This window comes from Capricornis sumatraensis, chromosome 16 (genome assembly GCF_032405125.1).
Source record: "Capricornis sumatraensis isolate serow.1 chromosome 16, serow.2, whole genome shotgun sequence".
Classification (NCBI taxonomy): domain Eukaryota; kingdom Metazoa; phylum Chordata; class Mammalia; order Artiodactyla; family Bovidae; genus Capricornis; species Capricornis sumatraensis.
Window position 1 is genome coordinate 50,755,424 of NC_091084.1, and position 13,415 is coordinate 50,768,838.

Consider the following 13,415-nt stretch of genomic DNA (forward strand, 5'->3'; position numbering starts at 1 on the left):
TCTGCTGAAAATTCTTGGAGGATGGTCTGCTGTCTTCTTCAGTATTTCTGGGGAGACATGAGGGATTATAAGTATGGTGGTTGGATGTCACTGTATAAATTTATATAGTAGAATAATGTTAAAATTATTGAGAACATAATGGAAGGAAATTAGGGCCCTATTAAATTTAACTCTCAAAGATATTCAAATTATTTTTAAACTGTTTGATATTCCACATGGATTTTATAAGTTGCACTTCTCTGATGTTAGTGTGGTATAATGATTCATAACCATCGCTGTGTGGATCACAACAAACTGTTGAAAATTCTTAAAGAGATGGGAATACCACACCACCTGACCTGCCTCTTCAGAAACCTATATGCAGGTCAGGAAGCAACAGTTAGTACTGAACATGGAACAACAGACTGGTTCCAAATTGGGAAAGGAGTACGTCAAGGCTGTATATTGTCACCCTGCTTATTTAGCTTATATACAGAGTGCATCATGACAAATGCTGGGCTGGAGGAAGCACAAGCTAGAATCAAGATTGCCACGAGAAATATCAATAACCTCAGATATGCAGATGACACCACCCTTATGGCAGAAAATGAAGAAGAACTAAAGAGCCTCTTGATGAAAGTGAGAGAGGAAAGTGAAAAAGTTGGCTTAAAGCTCAGCATTCAGGAAACTAAGATCATGGCATCCGGTCCCATCACTTCATGGGAAATAGATGGGGAAACAGTGGAAACAGTCTCAGACTTTATTTTGGGGGGCTCCAAAATCACTGCAGATGGTGATTGCAGCCATGAAATTAAAAGACGCTTGCTCCTTGGAAGGAAAGTTATGACCAACCTAGAAAGCATATTAAAAAGCAGAGACATTACTTTGCCAACAAAGGTCCATCTAGTCAAGTCTATGGTTTTTCCTGTGGTCATGTATGGATGTGAGAGTTGGACTATAAAGAAAGCTGAGCACCAAAGAATTGATGCTTTTGAACTGTGGGGTTGGAGAAGACTCCTGAGAGTCCCTTGGACTTCAAGGAGATCCAACCAGTCCATCCTAAAGGAGATCAGTCCTGAATATTCATTGGAAGGACTGATGTAGAAGTGAAAACTCCAATACTTTGGCCACCTGATGCGAAGAACTGACTCATTTGAAAAGACCCTGTTGTTGGGAAAGATTGAAGGTGGGAGGAGAAGGGGACGACAGAGGATGAGATGGTTTGATGGCATCACCAACTCAATGGGCATGAGTCTGGGTAAAGTATGGGATTTGCTGATGGACAGGGAGGCCTGCCCTACTTTAGTCCATGGGGTCACAAAGAGTTGGACACAACTGAGCATCTGAATTGAACTGAACTGAACTGAACTGAATCATCTCTGAGCTCATTCTTTTGTGGAATGTTCACCTACATATGCTAATATCAAGTGAAAATCCTTTCAATAATCGTAACTTGTATAATATTTTCAAGTTACCTTGGTTACCTAGTTGAGCAGTACAAAAAAGAAAAGCCTCCAAAATGTTATTTTTGAAAAAAAGTGTAAGTATTGGATTAGGAATCTTTCCTTATAATGGTCACTAGTGTTATTTGCTCAGTCGTGTCTGACTTCTTGAGAACTCATGGACTGTAGCCCACCAGGTTCCTCTGTCCATGGAATTCTCCTGGCAGGTATACTGGAGTGGGTAGCCATTCCCTTCTTCCTGACCCAGGGATTGAATCCAGTCTCCTGCCATCTGAGTCATCAGGGAAGCCCCATAATGGTCATTGTGGTCAATAAAACATCCACGTCTTAGGCTTATTTGCCTGTCATAGTCCCGTCTCTCTAGGTGTTACTTTTTTTTTTTTGGCTTAATAGACTGTGTTTAAATCTGCATTTTAGTGAAACTGTCTTTTATGTTGTGGTTGCAGAATTATTAGTATTTTTTATACTTTTACAATAAAAAGCTGTGATTCTATACATGTACAAATGTGATCATCTTAAAGAGGTGGGGAAAATAGTCATTTAATTCAATATTTATGTATTATATTAAAAGAAAAGTTTTCAATAGAAAAGGCAAGGCATAAATCATGTTCAATTAGGCAAAAGGAATCGATGAAAATTCTCCAGCTAATATCATAATGAATGGTGGAACACTGAAATTTTTTTCCTTAGGATTTGGAAAAAGCCAAGAATATCAAAAAACATCAATTATATTTAATATATCACTGGAAGTAACAAGGTCAATACATCAAGAAAAATGTACATAAACTGTTAATTTAGAACCAGTAATTTAATTTATCAATTACTCAAGTATAAGAATATATTTTATACTTGTTTTAACAAAACATTGGAAATTGAAATTTTAAATTACAGTTTTATAAAAGTACATATCACCTTCAATGACATCGGAAACAGGGAAACTTAGCAATAAAGCAGTTAAAATTATAAAACATGACAGAAATTTTAAAAGACTTAAAAAAATTTTAATGTATAGTTTAAAAGACTGAAGTCTGTTATGATCTCAGTTATTCCTAAATTCATCAGTAAGTTTAGAACAGCTTTGTTGAATTCCAAGAAATTTAAGCTTCATCTAACTTATTTTAAGAATATCTTCATTGGGAAAAGAATAACAAAACTTGATGAAACATACTATAGAACTTCAAACTTATAAAACTATAGTAATCAAAACTTATAGCATTTGTGCAATAATAGATAAATAGAAGGAAATGAAAAGAAATGAACACATTTTACAAACTCAGTTATATTTTATCAAGTGAAAGATGTGGTAATTTACTGAAAATAGGAGTTGTTTCTTCCAGTAATCTGGTGCAATAGAATATACTTATGAGGGAAAAACAGAAGTTTGTCTCCAACTTCACAACATATGCAAAATTTTAATTATACTTCTAAAATAGACCTAGGTTAAAAAAAAAAAAAAACACAGAACTTAAATTCTGTAAAATTTATAAAAAGGAGAATATCTTTGCAACCCGATGGAATGTAATGGTTTCTAAGACAGAACACAGAAAGCAAGAACCATAAGACATAAGCTATTACATGTTACATGAAATTTTAAAACTTATTGTAGAGAATGTGAATTTAGAGAGTAAGACTGGAATAAAATATTCATAATCTCTACTCTCTGAAAAGAAATTCATGTCAAAAGCATGCAAAACACAACTAATAAATAAGAAAAACAAACAATGGAAAAATAAAGCAACCTAAACTCACATTTGGCAAAAGAAAATATACAAATGACATTCAAATTCTCAAAATCATTAGGCATCAGGAATTACATGTTTAATATATAATGATATATTACTACACAAGCACTAGAATGATCAAATTAAAAACCATGACAAAATCAAATTTTGGTAATAATGCGGAGTAACATATTCTCTTAAATTACCTGAAATAATTGAACTCCTGAGTGTTTATTCAAGACAAATTGAAGCATATGTTTACACAAAGACTTGTGCAGGAATGTTCATAGCAGCTTTATTCATAATTACCCCCAAATGGAAACATCACAACTACTCATCACCAAGTGAATAGACAAATCAGTTTTGGGATGTTTACATAATGCAACTCTATTCAGCAACAAAGCTGGATTTGCTTCGTATGTGTGCAACAGCATAGATGAATCTAAAATCATCATACTGAGTTACCAATTACTACTAAAGAGTATTAAGTAAATAATTTTATTTCTATGAAGTTCTAGATTATATAGACAAAATAAGTGCTGAAGATATCTGCTCAGTGGTTTCAGGGACAGATTGGGAAGAAACCAAAGAAGATTTTTGACATGATAGAAAAATTATTTATAAGAATGTAGGATATAAATCAACCCACTCCAGTACTCTTGCCTGGAAAATCCCATGGGCGGAGGAGCCTGGTAGGCTGCAGTCTATGGAGTCGCGAAAAGTCAGACACGACTGAGAGACTTCCCTTTCACTTTTCACTTTCATGCATTGGAGAAGGAAATGGCAACCCACTCCAGTGTTCTTGCCTGGAGAATCCTAGGGACTGGGGAGCCTAGTGGGCTGCCGCACAGAGTCGAACACGACTGAAGCGACTTAGCAGCAGCAGCAGCAGCAGCAGGATATAAATGGATATACAATTACCTTTGTTAAAAATATACAGATAAAGTGTATACATGTAAATGTGTGTAAATTTTGCTTTAAAAAATCAAATTTAGATCTGAAGGAAAATTCAATATATAGTTCTTGAAATTGCTGATAAAAGTGTTATGTGTGTCTATTGATCGTATATGTTTAAAATGACTCATATTAAAAAGCATAAATATAAACCTAGTCATTTTGTAATGCAAACTATAGTATAATTTGATTTAATAAAACATTCAATTTTGGAGCTTATTTTAAAGATAGAATCATTTATCTCACTCAATTACTGCTGAGAGTTAAAATCCTAAAATCTAACAATAATATTAAAAAATTAAGGTCAAAAAACATAAACTAAAGAAACAACCTATATTGTCTAAATATTCTGCCTATTGTGGTTGATTAAAAATCAATTGTTTGGTATTTAGGAACACTCATTTTTAACCCAACAAAACATGGTTTTAAGTCTTCACTCTCCTATACTCTGATGACCTTAGGAAAATAATTCCCTGAGCTTTATTTTAACTGTCTAGTCTAAAATAATCATGTATCAACTTGAAATGGCTCTGGTGGTAATAAAATAAGATGTTATATATGTGAAACATAAACATGCCTTAACACTGGCCCCTTAAGTAACATTAGTTGAAATAATCTGACATTATTATCCACAAATATGACTCAATGCTACTGTTTGATTTTCTAATAAAACACAATAGGTTACAAACAGTATACACATGGCCCCTTCTGAGGGAATATGTTAACTGAGCCCCACCATTCATTTCAAGTTCAAAATTAAGTTTTTCATCTAATTAGATGAGGAGCTGTGTTTTAAATCCTCTTTATAATATTCCAGGTATACATTGTACTTAGGGAACAAATGACAAAACTTTTAATACTCCTTTTTTGATACTCATTTTGGAAAGACTTTCTACCTGGGATAAATTTAAAAATACTTGCTTTTCATTCTAAAATATAGAATATGTGAGTTAGATTCAACTCAGAACAAAATTGGATGCTGTCAGTCAACTCATGTTTTATCACACAAACTGTGGAAAGCAGTCACCTTTACAGAATCTGATTCTTGAATGTAGGTTAATACACAGAGAAAGCAAATATTTAGCATCCCTGTCTTGTAGCTCAGAGTGCAAAGGTCATCCCTAAGGCCTTACAGCCCATATGATACAGCAACTATTTTAGAGGTCACTTTACTGACTATCACTTTGATTTGCATGGTTCTGGACTCTAATCACTTACCCAGGCCCATATCTGCAGGGAAAGTACAGAACACAGCGTCAGGATGCTCCTTCTCTGTAGCAGTAACTGAAATAAAGGGGGCCTGGCATATCATCTGTGGTATATCTGCAAGTGATTCTACCTGATGTGACCTCTAGAAACTCTCCTCAGTGTCTACAGTGCTAAGCTGCCCCACCACTATGAGCCTTTTGTGGAAGACCCCTCATACACACAAGTATAAAGTATGACCTGGGCTACCTTCCCAAGGAAATGTGCTGCCTCCTCCTGTGTGTCAGGCTGGCCTTCTTGCCCACAGTCCCTAAGAGGAACACTTTATACAAAGGTTGTATCTCCCCTGAGAGGGACGTTCTGTGTCCATCTCTTCAGGGACTGAGAAGATCTAGTGTTGACTCAAGCATTGACTATGAACCATTTGGGTTTAAACCTCAATCTAGGCAATCAAGAACTAACTCATTTTGTATTTTGTCCCTTAGCCAGAATATTTTTGAATGTAGTTTATCTTCATTGCATATATCTTTATATATATATATTTATAATATTCCCTATTTTCACTTACATTCCAGAATTGACAGCTATGCAAGTGGCACTAGTGGTAAAGAACCTGCTTGATAATACAGGGGACATAAGAGATCCAGTATGATCCCTGTATTGTGAAGATCCCCTGGAGGAAGGCACAACAATCCATCCCAGTACTTGGCCTAGAGAATCTCATGGACAGAGGAGCCTGGCAGTCCATGGGGTTGCAGAGTCATAAGCGACTGAAGTGACTTAGTATGCATGCACACATGCTCATTATTTTATATAATTTCAAGTTGTAAAACATGTTGACAGCTAAATGTTATTTTTATTTGTTTATTTTTTTTATTGAAGGATAATTGCTTTACAGAATTTTGTTGTTTTCTGTCAAATCTCAACATGAATCAACCAGGGGTATACATATATCCCCTCCCTTTTGAACCTCCCTACGATCTCCCTCTCCATCCCCCACCCCCCACCAGGTTGATACAGAGCCCCTTTTTGAGTTTCCAGAGTCATACAGCAAATTCCCATTGGCTGTCTGTTTTACATATGGTAATGTATATTTTCATGTTACTCTTTCCATACATATCACCCTCTGCTCCCCTCTCCCCATGCCCATAGTCTATTCTCTATGTCTGTTTCCCCATTGCTTCCCTGTAAATAAATTCTTCAGTACCATTTTTCTAGATTCCGTATATATGCGTTAGAATATATTTCTCTTTCTCTTTCTGACTTACTTCACTCTGTATAATAGGCTCTAGGTTCATCCACCTCATTAGGACTGAGTTAAATGTGTTCCTTTTATGGCTGAGTAATATTCCATTGTGTATATGCACCACAACTTTTTTATCCATTCATCTGTTGATGGGCATCTAGGTTGCTTCCATGTTCTAGCTATTGTAAATAATGCTACAATGAACAATGGGATATAGGTGTATTTTTCAATTTTGGTTTCCTCAGGGTATATGCCTAGGAGTGGGATTGCTGGGTCATATGGTGCTTTTATTCCAAGTTTTTAAAGGAATCTCCATACCGTCTTCCATAAAGACTGTATCAATTTGCATTCCCACCAACAGTGCAAGAGCATTTCCTTTTCTCCACACCCTCTCCAGCATTTATCGTTTGTCAACTTTTTGATGAGGGCCATTCTGACCTGTGTGAGGTGATATCTCATTGTAGTTTTGATTTGCATTTCTCTAATAATGAGCAATGTTGAGCATCTTTCCATGTGTTTGCTAGGCATCTGTGTGTCTTCTTTGGAAAAATGTCTGTTTGGGTCTTTTTCCCACTTTTTGATTGGGTTGTTTGTTTTCCTGGTATTGAATTGTATGAGCTGATTGTATACTTTGGAAATTAATCCTTTGTCAGTTGTTTAGTTTGCTATTATTTTCTCTCATTCCAAGGGTTGTCTTTTCACTTTGCTTCTAGTTTCCCTTGCTGTGCAAAGCTTTTACTTGTTTTTATTTTTGTTTACTTATTTACTTTTGTTTTTATTTCCATTACTCTAGGAGGTGGGTCATAGAGGATCTTGCTTTGATTTATACCATCAATTGTTCTGCCTATGTTTTGCTTTAAGAGTTTTATAGTTTCTGGTCTGTCATTTAGATCTTAAATCCATTTTGAGTTTATCTTTGTGTATGGTGTTAGGAAGTGTTCTAATTTCATTCTCTTACATGTAGCTGTCCAGTTTTCCCTGCATCATTTATTGAAGAGGTTTTCTTTGCCCCATTGCATATTCTTACCTCCTTTGTCAAAAATAAAGTACTCATAGGTGCATGGATTTATTTCTGGACTTTCTATCTTGTTTCATTGGTCCATATTTCTGCTTTTGTGCCAGTACCATACTGACTTGATGACTTTAGCTTTGTAGTATAATCTGAAGTCAGGAAGGATTCCTCCAGCTCCATTCTTCTTTCTCAAGACTGCTTTGGCTATTTGGGGCCTTTTGTGTTTCCATATGGGTTTTGAATTTTTTTGTTCTAGTTCTGCGAGAAATTCCATTGATAATTTAATAGAGATTGCATTGAATCTATAGATTGTGTTTGGTAGTATAGTCATTTTCACAATACTGAGTCTTCCTACCCAGGAACATGGAATATCATCTCTCCATCTGTTTATGTAATCTTTGATTTCTCTCATTAGTGACTTATAATTTTCTGTGTACAGTTCTTTTGTCTTCTTAGGTAAGTTTATTCCTAGATGTTTTATTCTTTTTTTGAAGTAGTAAATGGGATTGATTCCTTAATTTCTCTTTCTGATTTTTCATTGTTAGTATATATAAATGCAAGTGATTTCTGTTAGTATATAGAAATGCAATGATTTTGTGTGTTTTACCCTGCAACATTGCTAAATTCACTGATTAGCTCTAGTAATTTTCTGACACCATTTTAGGGTTTTCTATGTACAGTATCAGGTTATCTGCAGACAGTGAGAGCTTTATTTCTTCTTTTCCAATTTGGATTCCTTTTATTTCTTTTTCTTCTCTGATTGCTGTAGGTAGGACTTCCAAAACTATGCTGAATAATAGTGGTGAAAGTGGACACCCTTGTCTTGTTCCTGATCTTAGGGGGAATGGGTTCAGTTTTTCACCATTGAGAATAATGTTTGCTATAGGCTTATCATATATGGCCTTTACTGTGTAGAGGTAGGTTCCTTCTATGCCCATTTTTTAGAGAGTTTTAATCGTAAATAGTTGCTGAATCTTGTCAAAGTCTTCTTCTGCATCTGTTGAGATTACCATCTGGTTTTTATCATTCAATTTTTTAAAATGGTATATCATACTGATTTGCATATATTGAAGAATCCTTGCATACCTGAAATAAACTCATCTTGATCATGGTGTATGAGCTTTTCAATGTGTTGCTGAATTCTGCTGGCTGAAATTTTGTTGAGGATTTTTGCATGTATGTTCAGCAATGATATTGGCCTGTAGTTTTCTTTTTGTGTGTTGTCTTGTCTGGTTTTGGTATCATAGTGATGGTGGTATCATAGAATGAGTTTGGAAGTGTTCGTCCCTCTGCAATTTTTTGAAAGAGTTTTAGGATAGGCATTAGCTCTTCTCTAAATGTTTGATAGAATTCTCCTGTGAAGCCATCTGCTCCTGGGCTTTTGTTATGGGGAGATTTTTTTTATCACAACTTCAATTTCAGTGCTTGTCATTGGGTTGTTCATAATTTCTATATCTTTTTGGTTCAGTCTTGGAAGATTGAACTTTTCTAAAAATCTGTCCATTTTTTCCAGGTTATTCATTTTATTGCCATATAGTTATTCATGATAGTCTCTTATGCTCCTTTGTATTTCTGCATTGCCTGTCGTAACCTCTCCTTTTTCATTTCTAGTTTTGTTGATTTGATTCTTCTCTTTTTTTCCTTGATGAGTCAGCTAAAGGTTTGTCAATTTTGTTTATCTTCTCAAAGAACCAGCTTTTAGTTTTATTAATCTTTACTATTGTTTCTTTCATTTCTTTTTCAGGTATTTCTGCTCAGATCTTTATGATTTCTTTCCTTCTGCTAATTTTGAGGTTCGTTGTTCTTCTTTTTCCCATTGTTTCCAGTTGTTTTAGGTGTAAAGTTAGCTGTCTATTCAATATTTTTCTTTCTTAAGGTAGGATTGTATTGCTACAAGTATTGCTACAAGTATTTTTCTTTCTTATGGTAGGATTGTATTGCTATAAACTTCCTTCTTATATCTGCTTTTGCTGCCATCCCATAGGTTTTGAGTTGTGTTTTCATTGTCATTTGTTTCTAGAAATTGTTTGATTTACCCAGTAACTTGTTGGTTATTTAGAAGTGTATTGTTTAATCTCCATGTGTTTATATTTTTTTAAGTGTTTTTCTTGTCATTGATATCTAATCTCATAGCATTGTGGTCGGGGGAGATGTTTGATATGATTTCCATTTTCTTAAATTCACTGAGGCTTGATTTGTGACCCAAGATGTGGTCTGTCCTGGAGAATGTTACATATGCACTTGAAAAGAAGGTGTATTTTGCATTTGGATGGAATGTCCTGAAGATATCAATGAATGTATCTAATGTATCATTTAAGACTTGTATTTCCTTATTAATTTTCTCTCTTGATGATCTATCCATTGATGTGAGGGGGTGTTAAAGTCTCCTACTATTATTGTGTTACTTTCAATGTCTCCTTTTATGTCTGTTAGTGTTTATCTTATGTATTGAGGTTCTCCTATGATGGGTGCATAGATATTTACAATTGTTGTATCTTCCTCTTGGGCTGATCTCTTGAACATTATGTAGTGTGCTTCCTTATCTCTTGTTATATATATATATATATATATATATATATTTTAAGGTATATTTTGTCTGATATGAGGATTGCTACTCCAGCTTTCTTTTGCTTTCCATTTGCATGGAATATATTTTTCCATTCTCTCACTTTCAGTATATGTGTCTTTAGGTCTAAAGTGGGTTTCTTGTAAACAGCATATATATGAGTCTTGTTTTTGTATCCATTCAACCAGTCTGTGGGAGTAAATGGCAATCCACTCCAGTATTCTTGCCTAGAGAATCCCACAGACAGAGGAGCCTGATGGGCTGCTGTCCATAGGGTTGCAACGAGTCAAACATGACTAGAGCGACTTAGCATGCATGTATGCATTGGAGAAGGAAATGGCAACCCTCTCCAGTATTTTTGCCTGAAGAATCCCAGGGACAGAGGAGCCCAGTGGGTTGCCATCTGTGGGGTCGCACAGAGTTGGACATGACTGAAGCGACTTAGCAGCAGCAGCCAGTCTATGTCTTTTGGTTGAAGCATTTAATACATTACACTCAGAGTAATTATTGGTATATATGTTCCTGTGGCCATTTTCTTAATTATTTGGGGTTGATTTTGTACATTTTTTTCTTCTCTTGTATTTCTTGAGTATATAAGTCCCTTTAACATTTGTTATAAAACTGGTTTGGTGGTACATAATTCTCTTAACTTTTGCTTCTCTGAAAAGCTTTTTATTTCTCCATCAATTTTGAATGAGATCCTCGCTGGGTAAAGTAATCTTGGTTGTAGATTTTTCCCTTTCAGTACTTTAAATATATCCTGACATTCCCTTCTGGCCTGCAGAGTTTCTGCTGAAAGATCAGCTGTTAAAGATGTGGGGTTTTCCTTGTATGTTACTTGTTGCTTTTCCCTTGCTGTTTTTAATATTCTTTCTTTGTGTTTAGTCTCTGTTAGGTTAATTAGTATGTGTCTTGGTATGTTTCTCCTTGGGTTTATCCTATATGGGACTCTTTGTGCCTCTTGGACTTGATTGACTATTTTCTTTTCCATGTTGGAGAGATTTTAAACTGTAATCTTTTCAAAAGTTTTCTCATACTCATTCTTTTTTTTCTTCTTCTTCTTCTGGGGCCCCTATAATTCAAATGTTAGTGTGTTTGATATCAGAGACCCTGAGGTCTCTGAGACTATCTTCAGTTCTTTTCATTCTTTTTATTTTATTCTGCTCTTCAGAATTTATTTCTACCATTTTATCTTCCAACCTATGGATTTGTTCTTCTGCTTCAGATTCTACTATTGATTTCTTCTACAGTATTTTTAATTTCAGTAATTGTATTGTTTTTCTCTGTATGTCTATTCTTTAATTCTTGTAGTTCTTTGTTAATTGATTCTTACATTTACTCCATTCTATTTTCAAGGTTTTTGTTTTTTTTATCATCTTTACTATTATTATTCTGAATTCTTTTTCAGGTAGTTTGCTTATTTCCTCTTCATTTATTTGAACTTATGTGTCACTAGTTTGTTCCGTAATTTGTATAGTATTGCTTGCCTTTTCATTATTTCAGTTATTGTGTTTGTGGTCAAATTTTCTCAGAATTTAAAGTTGAATTCTTTCTTCCTTTTGGTTTCTGCCTTCCTGTGGTTGGTCCAGTTGTTTGTGCAAGCTTCATATATGGTGAGATTTGTGCTAAGGTTTTTTGTCTGTTTTTGTTTTTCCTCTGATGGGCAAGGCTGAGTGAGGTGGTAATCCTGTCTGCTGTGATAGTTTTGTATTTTTATTTTGCTTGTTGTTTAGATAAGGCGTCCTGTAAAGGGTGCTACTGGTGGTTGGGTGATACCCAGTCTTGTAATCAGGTGGTTTCCTTTGTGTGAGTTCTCACTATTTGATACTCCCTAGGGTTAGTTCTCCGGTAATCTAGGGTTTTGGAGTCAGTGCTCCCAAAGACCAAAGACTCAGAGCTTGATCTCTGGTCAGGAACAAAGATTCCACAAGTGGTTTGTTACAGCATTAAGTGAGAATAAAACAAATACCCAAAAACGAGAAACCAAAGAGAAACCCCAGATAAATGGCAGTTACAAAATCAGGCAAATAATAATTAAGATAATGGAATATACACATATACATATTCATATACATAAGCAAAATAAAAACAGCCCAACAAACATAAAGTATAATAGATTGACCTGGTGAACAAAGGAAACCAAAAATTATATCTACCAGTTAAGAACAAAACTAACTAAAGTGCAAACTAGAAAACAAAACTAAAGAAAGGTGACAAGTAGAGAATAAAGCAGTGAACACAAAACTAACAAATATGTCGAGAGGAAAGGAAAGAAAGCAGAATAGACATGCAAAGTTAAATAGAAGTAGGTAAAGAAGATTTATATACTTTAAAGATTAACTACAAGGGGAAAAGAACTGTAAGAAAGCAAACCAAAGGATAAATGTAGAAAAAAAATAATGCTAGATTGAAAAAAAAAATTAGAAGTTAAAATTTAAAAAGGAAAAGAGAAAAGGAAAAAAAAGAAAGGAAGAAAAGGGGAAAAAATGTTCCACAGAACTGCAAAAGCGCAACTTACCGACTCTTTGCGACCTTGTGGACTGTAGCCTACCAGGCTTCTCCATCCATGGGATTCTCCAGGCAAGAATACTGGCGGAGGAAATACCATTTCCTTCTCCAGGATATCTTCCCGACCCAGGGATCAAACCTGGGTCTCCCACATTGGAGGCAGATGCTTTAACCTCTGAGCCACCAGGGAAGCCCTTAGAGGCAAAGGTTGATAACAACAACAGCAAAAAAGACTTAAAAAAGAAAACTCAAAAATTAATTAGATTTCTTAATGCCAATAAAATCGACAGCTACAACAGAAGGGGAAGAAAAGGAAAAAGAAAATCCAAAGTAATCTACAAAACAAGTCAAAACATAAGGATAATAAATGTTCTTGAGTCACTGCTGTCAGGGTCCTTTCCTTCACTGGGAGTCAGAGTCCACCTCACCTCCCTAGGATGCCCTCCAACACTGTGCTGATCTCTGGACCTGCTATGGGTGTAGTTGAGATTCTAATCTGGTCCTATTCCTGTGTGTTCTTGCCTCCAATGTCCACAGCTATCAGAACTAGTGCATTTTGCTTTGTGGGAGTCCTCTATGTCCTTTTATACGTTCCTTGGACACAGAGTCTGTCTAGTTGATCATGTGGATTTAATCTGAAGCTTATTCAGCTGGTGGGAAGGTTTTGGGCCTTCTTCCTTAGCCACACTGCCTCTGGGTTTCAACTGTGGTTTCTTTCCATCTCTGCATGTGGGTTTTCCACTGGGGTTTGCTCCTGAGG